The sequence below is a fragment of the Bison bison genome, unplaced genomic scaffold, assembly GCF_000754665.1.
Source record: "Bison bison bison isolate TAMUID 2011002044 unplaced genomic scaffold, Bison_UMD1.0 scf7180017864193, whole genome shotgun sequence".
In the NCBI taxonomy this organism is placed as follows: domain Eukaryota; kingdom Metazoa; phylum Chordata; class Mammalia; order Artiodactyla; family Bovidae; genus Bison; species Bison bison.
The window spans coordinates 2121543-2138878 of NW_011494765.1; positions in this window are offsets into that span (position 1 = coordinate 2121543).

A 17336-nucleotide genomic window follows, 5' to 3' on the forward strand; every position below is an offset into this window, starting at 1 on the left:
TCCAACCTACTTCTGCATCTCAAATACCTAGCATTGGGCTAGATACTCAGTAAGCCCTCAGAAAATGGTAATTGTTATTGTTGTGATTACTGCCCTTCATACTGGTCATTACACAAATTATACAGCTTTGTTTTATTAATTGAGATCGCTTCCCCCTTGGCAGAGAAACGTCAACAAGTCAGTCCCAGGAATAGATCACCTACTACTGATCCCAACACATGCCATTGCTCTCAGCTCCTTTGTAGTGGTGATTTTTGCTTGTTTCCATCGATGATTCAGAGGTATCTTCTCCACTCTTCTGCAATGACTTCCAATGCAAGACTATCTATCAGCCAAGGATAGAAATGCCTTAAAAGGTAGTGATATGAAAATCACAAGGTAGGAACGGGATAGGGTGAAAAGAAGTAGGACACAGCTGTAGTGTTCTGCAGGCTAAAACACAGACTCAATGTGTCACAGAAAATTAAATCAGAGGCTGAATGTTTTTCCCAGTCTCCTGAATAAACATAAGTAAGGCCACAGTACTCCTGTCACTGGCGACACTGTGGCCATGCTAGGTCCTCAGGGACATCTAGTTTTATGTCCCGGGATCATTCTAAACTGGGGAGGCAAGGTCATTGCTCCTCCAGGCGAAATTCTACAAAGCTCCATTTGCCCCAGACAGAAAAGAGAGGATGTCAACTGCTAAATCCATTTTGATAGCTAGAGGAGGATTAAAGAAACTGCACACATGGTGATGTCCAAATCTGAGCAATGAGATTAACCTCCACGTGGACTGCCTGCATCTCACAGAGGTTTAAAACAAAGAGATCTGTCATCACGTTTTTCACATTCAGAATTCAAACCGAAAGGGAAGTCCCAAGTGAGATAGAGCAAATGCACTCTGCCGCCCCAGAATTCCACAGAAACACTAAGACAGGGTCACTGCCCTCTAGAAAGTGTTGGGGAGACAGACCAGGAAATTATCTACGGTGCCCAAGAAAATTACAAACAAGGTGCTAAATGGGAACTCACAGGCAGGAGTGATAAATCTGTGGAGTAAGAGTAGATCTGATGGAAACTTGACAATCAGAAGTAGCGTTAGAGCTCAGTTTTGAAGGCGTATGTTCTCAATGGGCAGACAAGGGGGAAGCAAATAGCATGTACAAAGACATGGCAACATAAAAGCAGAGGTTGTTTTGAAAGTAAGAATACTTTCGTGGAGCTTGGATTTAAGGAACATGACAGTGAGTGGCAGGAAAAGACTAAGGGATGTTGAGAGGAAAGCCAGATTTAGAAAGATCTTACATACCAGGCTAAATATGGACTTTTTTCTGTAGGTGGGAACAACATACATTAAATATTAATACAGTTTTGGGATTTCCCTGGTGGTCCAGTGGCTAAGCCTCCACACTCCCAATGCAGGGGGCCTAGGGTCGATCCCTGGTCAGGGAACTAGCTCCCACATGCCACAGCTAAAGATCCTACATGCTGCAACCAAAACCCAGCACAGCCAAATAAATATTTTAAAAACATATTATTACAGTTTATTTTTACTAAATACCTGCTATGAATGAGGCAAAAGGGCTTATATACTTTACTGTATTTAATGTTAAAAACTCTGGTATATGGGTTATTTTTCTCCTCACTGTACACACAAGAGACTAAAGAGAGGTCAGGTAACTCCAATCAGGTCTGTTTGACTTTAAAGACTACACAAAATCTCCCCGAAAAGGATTCTTGGTATAAGAACTCCTAGACTTCTGATTCCAAACAATCTAGGGCTCCTTCCAACATACTATTGGTTATAATGTTAAGTCTCAGAATGACCTCACTTGGATGTATAGCAAACTGGATTGGTATAAAAATGTTCAAAGACCCTTGAAATCACTGGCATTAGACCAAGGGAGGTTCATCTACTCATTCTTAGCAGTCTCTAAAACACAGGAATACTAAGAAATCTAAGGTCAATTTTTCCAATGGTCCTTGTCTGAAGGTTTCCTCTCTTGACATTACTGCAGTATTTTACATCAACAGCTTTTTCAGGAGACAAGGTGACCAGATTCCCCAAAGCAGAAACAGGAACATAATGAGACTATGGCTTAGATACCACCAAATCTGACACCTGGCCACGAAAACTCGACACAACTCTGTGGAAACATGTCGAGGCTCTGAAGCTCATCAGCTGATTGATTTGATCATGGTACTTAAACTTTCTGAGCCTCAGGTCCCTTATATTTAAAATGTAGTAATAAATACTACCTTTCAGGATAACTATGAAAGCCAAATAAGATAAATATGGTGAAGAAGAAAGGACTTAAAACCTAAAGCATGGCAGACACCCAAACCTTTCCTACACAAACTTATATTTAGCTAGCATTTTGTCTGCCTACCTCATATGATTTTTGTGAGGCTCAAATAGGGTGATGTCAGTGAAAGTCCTTAAGCAAGTAAAATATAACTACATCATTATAACTAAGTTCAAAACAGTGCTCAGGGCTTCAAAGGGTTAATCCTCAGATAAGGAGTTACACGTATACAAATGAGTTGAATAGAGGTTAAGAAGTAGTAAGCGCTAATAATGAGTTAAGTAGAAAGAGCAGTAATAATAGCTAACATAATTGAGCACTTATGGGCCAGACCTAGTCTAGGTGCTTTACCTACATTGTCTCGTTTAATCCTGAAATAAGCCCTAATGGAGCACATACTATTATGTGCATAGATGTGGAAACTGAAGCACATGATAGCTAGGTAATTTGATTAAGTTTACATAACTAGTAAGTGATGATACCAGGATTTAAATGCATGAATTCTGACCCTACAGCTTACACTATTAGAGATGCAGAGGTGTGAATTAAAGAAGTGGAAAATTAATGCAGTAAAGAAATTCTATTAATGGACTCCTTTAACACTCACATTGTGCCAGGCACTTCAAATGTGAGCTCTCACTGAATTTCGAAAACCCTCTGTGAGCTCAAAACCACCTCAATTTTACAGATAAGCAATAGACTTAATGAGGTTGGGTTACTTGCTCAAGGTCTCACAGCTGTACTTATCAGAAAAAACAGATCTCAAACTTGACCCTATCAGTGTGTAAAAGCACATGCTCTTAACCTCTCCGCTCTCCAGATCAGTGGCAGGCAGTAGTGTTCAGGCTGGGCCCTGGTGGCCAAAAAGAATTTGAATCGCTGATAATGAATTGTGTGGGATTCCAAACAAAGGACACAGCATGAACGAAGGATTACACAGAGGAAGTCTGGGGGCTTTAAAATAAAAATACAATCACTTTATTTTCTAATTCCTAAATCATCAGATAGGCTGGATTTTTTCTGCCATTAAAACATTTTAAATTACAACAGCAGTATATATGTTATGGAATACTGGAAAATACTAAAGAAGCAAAAATAAGAAAGAAAACACATCTTTGAAAAGAAGAGAGCTGTGAAAAATTAGTTGGAAAGGTCATTCAGGGACTGACTGCAGTAGCTCTGGCCTTAACACCCAGGCTAGGGAACCAAAACTACATTCCAAATGCATTAGAAGCAGAGAGGCAGTATAATTAGAGCCTTATGCCATGCTTAAGACAGACTTAAATGGAGAGACAAGAGGCAAGAGGATCAGGGAGGAACCCATTATAGTAGACCAGGTCGAAGTTAAAGGTCTGAGTTAAGAGCAGGCTAGGTACCATGACCAATTTAAGCTCAGACTGAGTCAGACAAAGTTTGAACTTGGCTCCATTACTTACTAGCTGTGTGACTCTGATTAACTTAAATCTCGTGAGCCTCAGTTTAATCATCTATAAAGTAGGAATAATAAAACCCATGTAAAGAGTTGTGAGGATTAAATAAGCTATGAAATGATGTGATTCAGGTTTCTCCATTTCTACACTATTGACATTTTGGGCCTAATAATTCTTTTTTATGGAGGACCTGTCCTGTGCTTTAAGAATATTTAGGAGGATCCTTGGTCCCTACTTACCCATCCCCGACCACTGACCCCAGGTTGAGACAACCAAACTGCTCAACATTGCCAACTAAACTCCAATTGATACATACCTGGCACAGTTTCTGGTATATAAAGTATCAATACATACAAGCTTTAAAAAATGATTGCAGGGAACAAATGGAAAAGGTGGTTACTCAGTCATGAAAGCAGAAATGTCAAAGTTAAGACAGAAATGAATTGTCTGGCTGACAGGATATGGAGGCCATGAAAAAAGAAGGTAGCAGAGGTGACCACAATTTTAATTCTGTGTGATTCATCCCACCAAACAAAATAAGGTAGAAAGGAGAGTGTGCAGGCGTGAGGGATCAAGGGACATGCAAATAAAGATATTTGAAAGAATTAAGAATTTTGGGTCTGTAGCTAAGGAGAAGGATCACTGTAGGTAGAAGGGTCACTGTAGGTCTACAAATCAAAATATTAAAATCACTGTTTATGTCTCTTGGGTTTTTAATGGTTTCAGTTATATCTAATAGTTCCAAAATGAATACTAGTCATATGCCTTAACTACAGAGCTCTCAAGAAAAATAAACTTAAAAGACATGTTTGACAATGAATATGAATAGCCACTGGAGAAGAAAATGGCAACCCACTCGTGTTCTTGCCTTGAGAATCCCAGGGACAGGGGAGCCTGGTGGGCTGCCGTCTCTGGGGTCACACAGAGTCGGACACGACTGAAGTGACTTAGCAGTAGCAGCAGCATGAATAGCCATTAAGAAAAAAAAGGTATTCTAATTTCAAAAGGAAACATAATCAGAAAAAATGTAAAGCAAACTGTTGTTCAGTCGCTCAGTCATGTCTGACTCTTGGCGACCCCATGGATTGCAGCACACCAGGCTTCCCTGTCCTTCACCATCTCCCGAAGGTGCTCAAACTCATGTCGATTGAGTCAGTGATATCATCCAACCATCTCATCCTCTGCCATCCCCTTCTCCTCCTGCCTTCAATCTTTTCCACCACCAGGGTCTTTTACATGAGTCGGCTCTTTGCGTAGGGTGGCCAAAGTATTGGAGCTACAGCTTCAGCATCAGTCCTTCCAATGAATATTCAGGACTGATTTCCTTTAGGATTGACTGCTTTGGTCTCCTTGCTGTCTAAGGGACTCTCAAGAGTCTTCTCCAACACCATAGTTTGAAAGCATAGATTCTTCAGTGCTCGGCCTTCTTTAGGGTCCAACTCTCACATCCATACATGACTAATGGAAAAACCACAGCTTTGACTATACGGACCTTCGTCGGCAAAGTAATGTCTCTGCTTTTTAAATATACTGTCTAGCTTTGTCATAGCTTTTCTTCTAAGGAACAAGGGTCTTTTAATTTCATGGCTGTAATCACCATCTGCAGTGATTTTGAAGACCAATGTCACTGTTACCACTTTTTCTGCATTTATTTGCCATGAAGTGATGAGACCAGATGCTATGATCTCAGTTTTTTGAATGTTGACTTTTAATGACTTTTAAGCCAGCTTTTTCACTCTCCTCTTTCACTTTCATCAAGAAGCTCTTTAGTTCCTCTTTGCTTTCTGCCATCTAGGGTGGTGTCATCTGTATATCTAAGGTTATTGATATTTCTCCTGGCAATCTTGATTCCGGCATGTGATTCATCCAGCCTGACATTTCACATGACGTACTCTGCACAGAAATTAAATAAGCAGGGTTACAACATACAGCCTTGACGTACTCCTTTCCCTATTTTGAACCACTCCATTGTTCCATGTATGGTTCCAACTGTTGCTTCTTGACCTGCATACAGATTTCTCAGAAGGCAGGAAAGGTGATCTGGTATTCCCATCTCTTTTAAGAATTTCCCACAGTTTGTTGTGATTCACACAAAGGCTTTGGCATAGTCAATGAAGCAGAAGTAGATGTTTTTCTAGAACTCTCTTGTTTTTTCTATGATCCAACAGATGTTAGCAAATTGACCTCTGGTGCCTCTGCCTTTTCTTAATCTAGCTTGTACATCTAGCAGTTCTCAGTTTATGTACTGTTGAAGCATAGCTTGAAGGATTTTGAGTATTACCTTGCTAGCATGTGAAATGAGGGCAACTGTGCAGTAGTCTGAACATTCTTTGACATTGTCCTTTGGGACTGAAACGAAAACTGACCTTTTCCACTCCTGTGACCGACCACTGCTGAGTTTTCCAAATTTCCTTTCATATTGAGTATAGCACTTTAACAGCATCATCTTTTAGGATTTGAAATAACTCAGCTTGAATTCCATCACCTCCATTAGCTTTGTTTGTAGTGATGCTTCCTAAAGCCCCCTTGACTTCCTATTCCAAGATATCTGGCTCTAGGTGAGTGATCACACCATAGTGGTTATCCGGGTCATTAAGATATTTTTCGCTTTGTTCATAGTGATGCTTCCTAAAGCCCACTTTGCACTCCAGGATGTCTGTCTGGCTCTAGGTGAGTGATCACAGCATCGTGGTTATCCAGGTCATTAAGATCTTTTTTGTAGAGTTCTTCTGTATATTCTTGCCACCTCTTCTTAAAATTGTCTGCTTCAAAAACCACTACAACATAGTGACAGGCTTCTTTAGTTTTCCATCCTTTCACAGGAAAACTGAAAAACTGGTCTTTACTGATCCTTCTGAATATTAAAGCAATTTCAGAGCTTTCAACATGTGCCATATATTTTAGAAACACTGGTGAAAAAAATGGTGACTCTAAACCAATGCATGTTCAAATTCCAGTTGTTTGATACCTTTAGGGAAAGTCAGATCTATCTGACTCTACAGCCTCTAGGTCCCCAACAGCCCACCATGGGAACTCTTGCAATCTCTGCCAAGCCACCTAAAGCAAACAAAGACTGCATCTTTGCTTATCTGCTAGGTAGTCTATTCCAAGGCCCTTTCAAGTACTAGGTCAAAGCAGAAAAGCACTGAAACAGATCTGATTCATCTACATACAGTGCTTGTACTTGAATTTTCCAAGATAACAATATTCTGCAGTCTCTGTGAACCAATGTCCTATAAATTTCAATATTCAGGAATTTAAACTAAATCTCCATACAGAAAGCCCATGACACATTTGCCAAAATCTGCAGTATATAAAATATGAAGAGTGAACCCTCAGGTAAATTATGAATTTTGGGTGATAATACTGTATCAACATAGGTTCACTGATTGTAATAAATGTACCCTTCTGGTATGGGATGTTGATGGGAGGAAGTTGTACAATATATGTGGAAGGTAGAATATGGAAACTCTCTGAACTTTCTGCTCAATATTGTTGTGAACCTAAAATAGTTCTTAAAAATAGTCTATTTAAAACTTGGGGGGAATCTCATATGACATATGTTGTCCTGATTTTGAATTCAGAAAATGTGATCCTTATCAATGTGCAGAGAGAGGACTTATTCTAAGGGCCAGAGACAAGGTCTGAGAAAGCAAGCTCTGATCTTCATGACCAAGATAATCACGATGGTATGATCACTCACCTAGAGCCAGACATCCAGGAACGTGAAGTCAAGTGGGCCTTAGAAAGCATCACTACAAACAAAGCTAGTGGAGGTGATGGAATTCCAGTTGAGCTATTCCAAATCCTGAAAGATGATGCTTTGAAAGTGCTGCACTCAATATGCCAGCAAATTTGGAAAACTCAGCAGTGACCACAGGACTGGAAAAGGTCAGTTTTCATTCCAATCCCAAAGAAAGGCAATGCCAAAGAATGCTCAAACTACTGCACAATTGCACTCATCTCACACGCTAATAAAGTAATGCTCAAAATTCTCCAAGCCAGGCTTCAGCAATATGTGAACCAGGAACTTCAGATGTTCAAGCTAGTTTTAGAAAAGGCAGAGGAACCAGAGATCAAATTGTCAACATCCGCTGGATCATGGAAAAAGCAAGAGAGTTCCAGAAAAACATCTATTTCTGCTTTATTGACTATGCCAAAGCTTTTGACTGTGTGGATCACAATAAATTGTGGAAAATTCTTCAAGAGATGGGAATACCAGACCACCTGACCAGCCTCTTGAGAAACCTATATGCAGGTCAGGAAGCAACAGTTAGAACTGGACATGGAACAACAGACTGGTTCCAAATAGGAAAAGGAGTACATCAAGGCTGTATATTGTCACCCTGCTTATTTAACTTCTATGCAGAGAACAACATGAGAAACACTGGGCTGGAAGAAGCACAAGCTGGAATCAAGATTGCCCAGAGAAATATCAATAACCTCAGATATGCAGATGGTACCACCCTTATGGCAGAAAGTGAAGAGGAACTAAAAAGCCTCTTGATAAAAGTGAAAGAGGAGAGTGATAAAGTTGGTTTCAAGCTCAACATTCAGAAAACGAAGATCATGGCATCTGGTCCCATCACTTCATGGGAAATAGATGGGGAAACAGTGGAAACAGTGTCAGACTTTTTTTTTCTGGGCTCCAAAATCACTGCAGATGGTGACTGCAGCCATGAAATTAAAAGACACTTACTCCTTGGAAGGAAAGTTATGACCAACCTAGATAGCATATTCAAAAGCAGAGACATTACTTTGCCAACAAAGGTCCATCTTAGTCAAGGCTATGGTTTTTCCTGTGATCATGTATGGATGTGAGAGTTGGACTGTGAAGAAAGCTGAGTGCCGAAGAATTGATGCTTTTGAAGTGTGGTGTTGGAGAAGACTCTTGAGAGTCCCTTGGACTGCAAGGAGATCCAACCAGTCCATTCTAAAGGAGATCAGCCCTGGGTGTTCTTTGGAAGGAATGATGCTAAAGCTCAAACTCCAGTACTTTGGCCACCTCATGAGAAGAGTTGACTCACTGGAAAAGACTTTGATGCTGGGAGGCGTTAGGGGCAGGAGGAGAAGGGGACGACAAAGGATGAGATCGCTGGATGGCATCACTGACTCGATGGACATGAGTCTGAGTGAACTCCGGGAGTTGGTGATGGACAGGGAGGCCTGGCGTGCTGCGATTCATGGGGTCGCAAAGAGTCGGACACGACTGAGCAACTGAACTGAACTCTTGGAACAGTCACAAGGAAAGGTTAAAAGTAGGAAGAAATGATAGCCATATCTCAAGTTTTTTAAAAAGCAATACCACTTTCAGTTTCCAGTTGGCCATGTCAGGAGCCTAGAAGTTGCCAGTCTGTCCCAATAGGAAAAAACTGAACAAAATGTAAAATCAACAATTCTTCTTAGACACAGCAGAGAAATGAGATCACATGGCAAACCACTGTCCCCAAAATGGAGACAGATACAGACAACAGAGGGGCTTCCCTGGTAACTCAGCCGGGAAAGAATCCACCTGCAATGGAGGAGACCCCAGTTCGATTCCTGGGTCGGGAAGATCCCTTGGAGAAGGGAAAGGCTACCCACTTCAGTATTCTGGGCTGGAGAATTCCATGGACTATATAGTCCGTGGGCTTGCAAACAGTTGGACACAACTGAGCAACTTTCACTATCACCAAAGCTGAAACTCATGAGCAGAAAGTTTCATAGCAACCTGTGCCAGGGTTAAGAACACATAAGCTGTAGTTGATGAATTGTTGGAGAAGTGTGGATAACTCTGAGAGTTAAACTTCAGAGAGACCCAGTCACAGGATGGCTCCACGCTTTTGTGAGTTTTACCTCCAAGACCTCTACCAGGACCTCACAGTGAGTGTCACAGAAAAATTCCTTCTTGCTTCTGGAATAGAGAGGGGAAAACGACCCCTGAAACATACCAGAGCATTTTGTTCTTAACATGGCCCACATCTGGGAAAAATTATTTTCAGATCAGATCAGATCAGACCAGTCGCTCAGTCGTGTCCGACTCTTTGCGACCCCATGAATCACAGCACGCCAGGCCTCCCTGTCCATCACCAACTCCCGGAGTTCACTCAGACTCACGTCCATCGAATCAGTGATGCCATCCAGCCATCTCATCCTCTGTCGTCCCCTTCTCCTCCTGCCCCCAATCCCTCCCAGCATCAGAGTCTTTTCCAATGAGTCAACTCTTCGCATCAGGTGGCCAAAGTACTGGAGTTTCAGCTTTAACATCATTCCTTCCAAAGAAATCCCAGGGCTGATCTCCTTCAGAATGCACTGGTTGGATCTCCTTGCAGTCAGAGCCTAACTTGCTAGAGTTTTATCAGAGACTAACCAATTCAGAAGAAGGTAAATACCCAACTCTAGCCTCATCTTGCTTCCCATATGAAGGGAGAATACCCACTTTCAGACCACCCAGCCATCCTGTTCCCCCAAGAGGGGAAAAAAATGAGAAGCACTAGTAAAATTCACTGTTCTGGGGCCCAGGCTCACCAGAGGACTGAGACCTCATCAAAGGACTACAGAATGCTTCCCCTTGCCCACATCTTACCACTACATTACTCAAGGCCTGTTTATAGCAGTTTTTACCTAGTATACTGCATTCAATTTTTAACAACAACAACAAAAAAACCTACAAGGCATATTGAACAGCAAAACAAGCATCAGATATCAGAGAAATGTTGGAATTATTAGACCAGGACTTCAAAGAACTATGATTAATATGCTAAGGGCTTTAATGGGAAACAGACAACATGAAAGACAGATGGATAATTTAAGTAGAGAGAAATTCTAAAAAAATTAAAATGAGATGCTAAAAATAAAAAATACTGTAATAGAAATGAAGAAGGCTTTGATAGGTTCATTAGACTGGGCATGGCTAAAGAAAGATCCCTGAGCATAGAGATAAGACAACTGAAACTCCCCAAACTGAAAAGCAAAGAGAAAAAAAGATTACAACAAAAGAACAGACTATCCAAGGACTGTGGGACAACAAAAGGTGTTACATGTGTGTAAATGGGAATATTAGAAGAAGAAACAAAGAAACAAAAGAAATATTTGTGGTAATAATGGCTGAGAATTCCCCCCAAATTAATGTCAGATACCAAACCACAGGGCTTCCCAGATGGCACTAGTGGTGAAGAATTTCCCTGAGAATCCAGGAGGCGTAAGAGATAAGGGTTCTATCTCTGGGTCGGAAAGAGCCCTTGGAGTAGAAAGTGATAACCAGTCGAGTATTCTTGCCCAGAAAATTACATGGACAGAGGAGCTTGGTGGGCTATAGTCCACGGGGCTGCAAAGAGTTTGACATGACTGAGAGACTCCATACCCATTCACTCACCAAACCACAGATTCACAGAAGTTCAGAGAACACCAAGCTCCCTTAAAATTGCTTAAGGAAATTACTACTTGCCATGTTATATTTTGTCAGTGGGCACTTAGGACTCTGTTCAGAATGGTAAACGTGTAAACTTCTAGAAAGCATATAACTTCAGTGGCAGTTATCTCCTGAACATGACCTCTCTATGCATCAGGCTAATAGCCCTGCTTGGAGAGACCTAGTTAGTAAGGCCAAAGCACTGGCCACCAAATGGCCTGCCTCAGAAATATCCTTTGGGAGTTCTGGTACCAGCCTAGGTTCAGCTCTCTGTGACCTGAAATTTAGCTCTGGCTTCTTCCTGTAATATAATTTGACCCCACATGGGGTCCAAAGCCAAGTACCTTTTGCTCTATCACCTTCTGCCTAGTAACCATGAGGCTCTGGATCAGCAGATATTCCAAATATCAACAGCCCTAGGTCCCTCCATGTTGCAATCAGCTCCTGAAGATTTTGACAGCCTGAATTTGTAAATGATGCTGACAGCACCATAACACAACTCTAAATTGAATCTGTTTTTAAATTTAACACGCTCAAGAATGATTTTGATACTTTAGAGGAAAAAAGTCTGTCCTAAAGGGTACAATCACCACCACCATTCTCTGAACCCTGGCAATGCCCTTAAGAGGCACTGGAAGTGCTTTAGTGAATACAGCAAATAAGATAATACGAAGAGACAGCACTGGAGCCACACCAAAACAAATCAAAATCCATAAAGACCAAAAACCAAAACCCATAAAAAACACCTGAGTTAGGTTACTGGCTCTGTCTCAGGAATGATGAAGAAGAGACTTAACCTCTCTGTATCTCAGGTTTCTTCATTTGTGTAAGGAGGAAATGACCATGCCAACTCAATAAACATTATAAGAATTCAAAATAACAGTTTTGCAAAGCACCTACCATCTGGCTTGGCCCATTGTGGTTCTCAAATCTTTTTTGTTTTTTTCCCCACTCTACTTTCCCATCTTTACCTTTGGTGTGATCCATGGGAAGACAAAATGGGGGAGGAAAAGTAATTTTATCATATACTGAAGAAATTATCCAAAATTCCTACTTTAATTATATAATCAATCACTAACATTGGACCAGCCTCTTAAAAAAAATGAACTTTCTTGGCAGCCATAAAAGTAATGTTTTATGGCTCATGCCTTCAACCCAATCCTACCCATGTGATTTTACTCTACTCCCTAGCAGACATTGAGGTACCTGACTATTTTTGTCTATTCAAGCAAGAAACTGCTTCAGAAGCTTTGGAGAGTCAACTCCATTTAAGCCCGGCAAAGAAAAACACCTATGCCCAAGTCATGGCAGAAGAAAGCAAAAACAAAAACAAGACCCAGCTGGTTACTAAAGGACATAAGTGGAAGATTAAACTTCTGTTTTTCATTGAAAAGCTACTCCATGAAGACAAAAACATGAATCTGTACTGATTAAGTGTTGGAGGTATACAAGGCAAATCCCACACTACACAGGAATAAGAAAGGAGCTCTATTTCCACAGTGTTGGGTTTTCAAAGGCTTCCATCTTATGACATAACCCTTTATTCTTTAAGCCTAGAAATGTCCACTTCTACAAAGTCTCATCAATTCAGAGTTACAATTCAGCTCTGATGTGAAGGTATGATTTGCAAAGTTAGGTACAGTTTAGTTTCCGTCCCAACCTCAGTCACTACCTGACTTTCTGACTGTTTAAGAATCATTTCCTCTCTCTGAGTCTCAATGTTTCTTCTCTGTAAAATAAGGGTAATATGCAAAATAGTTTTGGGGCAGGGGCACTGTAACTGTTCTGTGTCCTGATGGTAGAAGTGGTTACATAAATCACACATGTGTTGAAATTCAAAAAAAGATATAACCAACAATCAGTTTTCCTTTATGCTAACTTGAGAAATAAAACAAATGAAAAAAGTAGGGATAATAACTTTTCTCTCATGGAATTGTCAAGAGAATTAAATTAAAACCTCTGTCAAAAGGGCCTAGAGTAAACCACGTGACTCACAGTAAACAACAAATATTAATTCCCTTCCCTTCCCTTATCCTCCAGGGGAAAGGAGGACATGATTTCTCCTTTCTTTAAAATTAACTCAACCAGTACTACCATAACCAGGTCAGAAAACAGAAGGGCTGGACTCAGACACTGGATATATCCTGTCTTGTAGCTGAGCACTGACTACAAGTTACGTTGCAACAGCTCACTTTTGAGAGGCCATGTTCTCACTCTCAGAAGCTAGGTCTCACACAGCTATTATTTTAAGAAGCCAAGATTAGCTCAGGGCTAGGCTGAGTAATGAGATACAAGTGCTTTGGGAATCTGCTGGTTCCCAGTACAACTAATGAGTAATATCAACTGCATTCTGTCCAAGATACAGAAGACAACTCTAAGTGGCCAACAGCTCTTTGAAAAAGGCAGAGGACATGATCAGAGAAAGAATATTTCTGTCCTACCCTGCAGCCTCTGTTTTAGAAAATTTACATTTTATATAATCATTATTGGGCTTCTCCTGGTAAAGAACTCCCTGCCAATGCAGGAGACAGAAGAGATGCAGGTTCAATCCCTGGGTCGGGAAGATCCCCTGGAGGAGGGCATGACAACCTACTCCAGTATTCTTGCCTGGAGAATCCCATGGGCAGAAGAGCCTGGTGGGCTGGAGTGCACAGGGTTGCAAAGAGTCAGACATGATTGAAGTGACTGAGCACAGGCATGCATATTATTATCAAAGATCATTATCAAAGGTCATTTATGGTGTTTTAGTTTTGTTCAGATCGACTGAAGGTTATCACCACTAGAAAAGTTATACAATGTACCAAGTAAGGGCTTTAGAATCAAGCTATGGTTTAAGTACCAGCTCTGATATTTCCTTGCTATGTGACACTGGACAAATTATAACCTCTCTGAGCCTCAGATTTCTCCTCTATAATATTTTCAAAGTTCAGGATGCCCCTTAAGTGGGTTTTAAAATCAATTTAGTGGTTTATAAATAACATTTTTAAGTAAAAAGAAAATCAAATGACTATAAGTAATAAGGATAAGTATATTCTGGTTCAAGATGGCGAAGTAGAAGGAAATGCACTCACTGCCTCTTGCAAGAGCACCAAAATGCAAATAGCTGTTAACCATCAACAGAAGGATGCTGGAAACAACCAATAAAAGATAAGCCACATCCAAAGACAAAGAAGAAGTTTCAGCAAGATGGCAGGAGGGGCGCAATCACGATTAAACCAAATCCCATACCCGTGGGTGACACACAAACTGGAGAACAATAATACCAAAGAAGTTCTCCCATTGTTAGTGAAGGTTCTGAGCACCATGTCAGGCTTCCCAGCCCTGGGATCGGACAAAGAGACTGGGAATCTCCAGGGAATCTGACCTTGAAGGTTCAGTTCAGTTCAGTTCAGTCGCTCAGTCCAACTCTTTGCGACTCCATGGACTGCAGCACACCAGCCTTCACTGTTCATCACCAACTCCTGGAGCTTGCTCAAACCCATGTCCATCGAGTCAGTGATGCCATCCAACCATCCCATCCTCTGTTGTCCCATTCTCTTCCAGCCTTCAATCTTTCACAGCATCAGGGTCTTTTCCAGTGAGTCAGTTCTTTGCATCAGGTGGCCAAAGTACTGGAGTTTCACTTCAGCATCAGTCCTGGCAATGAATATTCAGGACTGATTTCCTTTACGGATGGACCGCTTGGATCTTCTTGCAGTTCAAGGGACTCTCAAGAGTCTTCTCCAACACCACAGTTCAAAAGTATCAATTTTTTGGCACTCACCTCACTTTACAGTCCAACTCTTATATCCATACATGACTACTGGAAAAACCATATCTTTGACGAGATGGACCTTTGTCAGCAAAGTACAGTCTCTGCTTTTTAATATGCTGTCTAGGTTAGTTATAAGTTTTCTTCTAAGGTGCAAGAGTCTTAATTTCATAGCTGCAGTCACCATCTGCAGTGATTCTGAAGACCAAGAAAATAATGTCTCTCACTGTTCCCACTGTTTCCCCAACTATTTATCATGAAGTGATGGGACCAGATGCCATGATCTTAGTTTTCTGAATGCTGAGTTTTAAGCCAACTTTTTCACTCTCCTTTTTCACTTTCATCAAGAGGCTCTTTAGTTCTTCTTCACTTTCTGCCATAAGAGTGCTAGCATCTGCATATCTGAGGTTACTGATATTTCTTCTGGCAGTCTTGATTCCAGCTTGTGATTCATCAAGCCCGGCATTTCACATGATGTACTCTGCATATAAATTAAATAAGCAGGGTGACAATATACAGCCTTTACGTAGTCCTTTTCCTATTTGGAACCAGTCTGTTGTTGTCCATGTCCAGTTTTAACTGTTGCTTCTTGAGCTGCATACAGATTTCTCAGGAGGCAGGTCAGGTGGTCTGGTATTCCCATCTCTTTAAGGATGTTCCACAGTTTGTTGTGATCCACATAGTCAAAGGAAGTCAAAGTTTTTCTGGAATTCTCCTGCTTTTTCGATGATCCAGTGGATGCTGGCAATTTGATTTCTGGTTCCTCTGCCTTTTCTAAATCCAGTTTGAACATCCGGAAGTTCATGGTTTGCATACTGTTGAAACCTGACTTGGAGAATTTTGAGCATTATTTTCCTAGTGTGTGAGACGAATGCAATTGTGCTGTAGTTTGAACATTTTTTGGCATTGCCTTTCTTTGGGATTGGAATGAAAACTGACCTCTTCCAGTCCTATGGCCACTGATGAGTCTTCCAAATTTGCTGGCGTCAAAATTTCAAATTTGCTAGCATATTAACAGCATCATCTTCCAGGATTTGAAATAGCTTAATTGGAATTCCATCACCTCCACTAGCTTTGTTCATAGTGATGATTCCTAAGGCCCACTTGACTTCGCATTCCAGGATGCCTGGCTAGGTGAGTGATCACACCATCATGATTATCTGGGTTGTGAAGATCTTTTTTGTACAGTTCTTCTGTGTATTCTTGCCACCTCTTCTTATTATCTTCTGCTTCTGTTAGGTCCATACCATTTCTGTCCTTTATCAAGCCCATCTTTGCATGAAATGTTCCCTTGGTATCTCTAATTTTCTTGAAGACATCTCTAGTCTTTCCCATTCTGTTGTTTTCCTCTATTTCTTTGCACTGATCGCTGAGGAAGGCTTTCTTATCTCTCCTTATATTCTTTGGAACTCTGCATTCAGATGCTTATATCTTTCCTTTTCTCCTTTGCTTTTCGCTTCTCTTTTCACAGCTGTTTGTAAGGCCTCCCTAGACAGCCATTTCGCTTTTTTGCATTTCTTTTCCATGGGGATGGCCTTGATCCCTGTCTCCTGTACAATGTCACGAACCTCCATTCATAGTTTATCAGGTACTCTTTTCTATCAGATCTAGTCCCTTAAATCTATTTCTCATTTCCACTGTATAATCATAAGGGATTTGATTTAGGTCATACCTGAATGGTCTAGTGGTTTTCCCCACTTTCTTCAATTTAAGTCTGAATTTGGCAATAAGGAGTTCATAACGACAGAATGATCTCTGTTCGTTTCCAAGGCAAACCATTCAATATCAGGGTAATCCAAGCCTATGCCCCAACCAGTAACGCTGAAGAAGCTGAAGTTGAATGGTTCTATGAAGACCTACAAGACCTTTTAGAACTAACACCAAAAAAAGATGTCCTTTTCATTATAGGGGACTGGAATGCAAAAGTAGGAAGTCAAGAAACACCTGGAGTAACAGGCAAATTTGGCCTTGGGGTACGGAATGAAGCAGGGCAAAGAGTTTTGCCAAGAGAATGTACTGGTCATAGCAAACACCCTCTTCCAACAGCGCAAGAGAAGACTCTACACATGGACATAACCAGATGGTTAACACCGAAATCAGATTGATTATATTCTTTGCAGCCAAAGATGGAGAAGCTCTATACAGTCAGGAAAAAAAAAAAAAAAGTATTACTGAGCAAGGCCCAAACTAAAGAGCCTCTTGATGAAAGTGAAAGAGGATAGCAAAAAAGTTGTCTTAAAGCTCAACATTCAGAAAACTAAGATCATGGCATCTGGTCCCATCACTTCATGGCAAATAGATGGGGAAACAGTTGAAAAAGTAACAGACTTTATTTTGGGGGTCTCCAAAATCACTGCAGATGGTGACTGAAGCCATGAAATTAAAAGACACTTACTCCTTGGAAGAAAAGTTATGACCAACCTAGATAGCATATTCAAAAGCAGAAACATCACTTTGCCAACAAAGGTCCGTCTAGT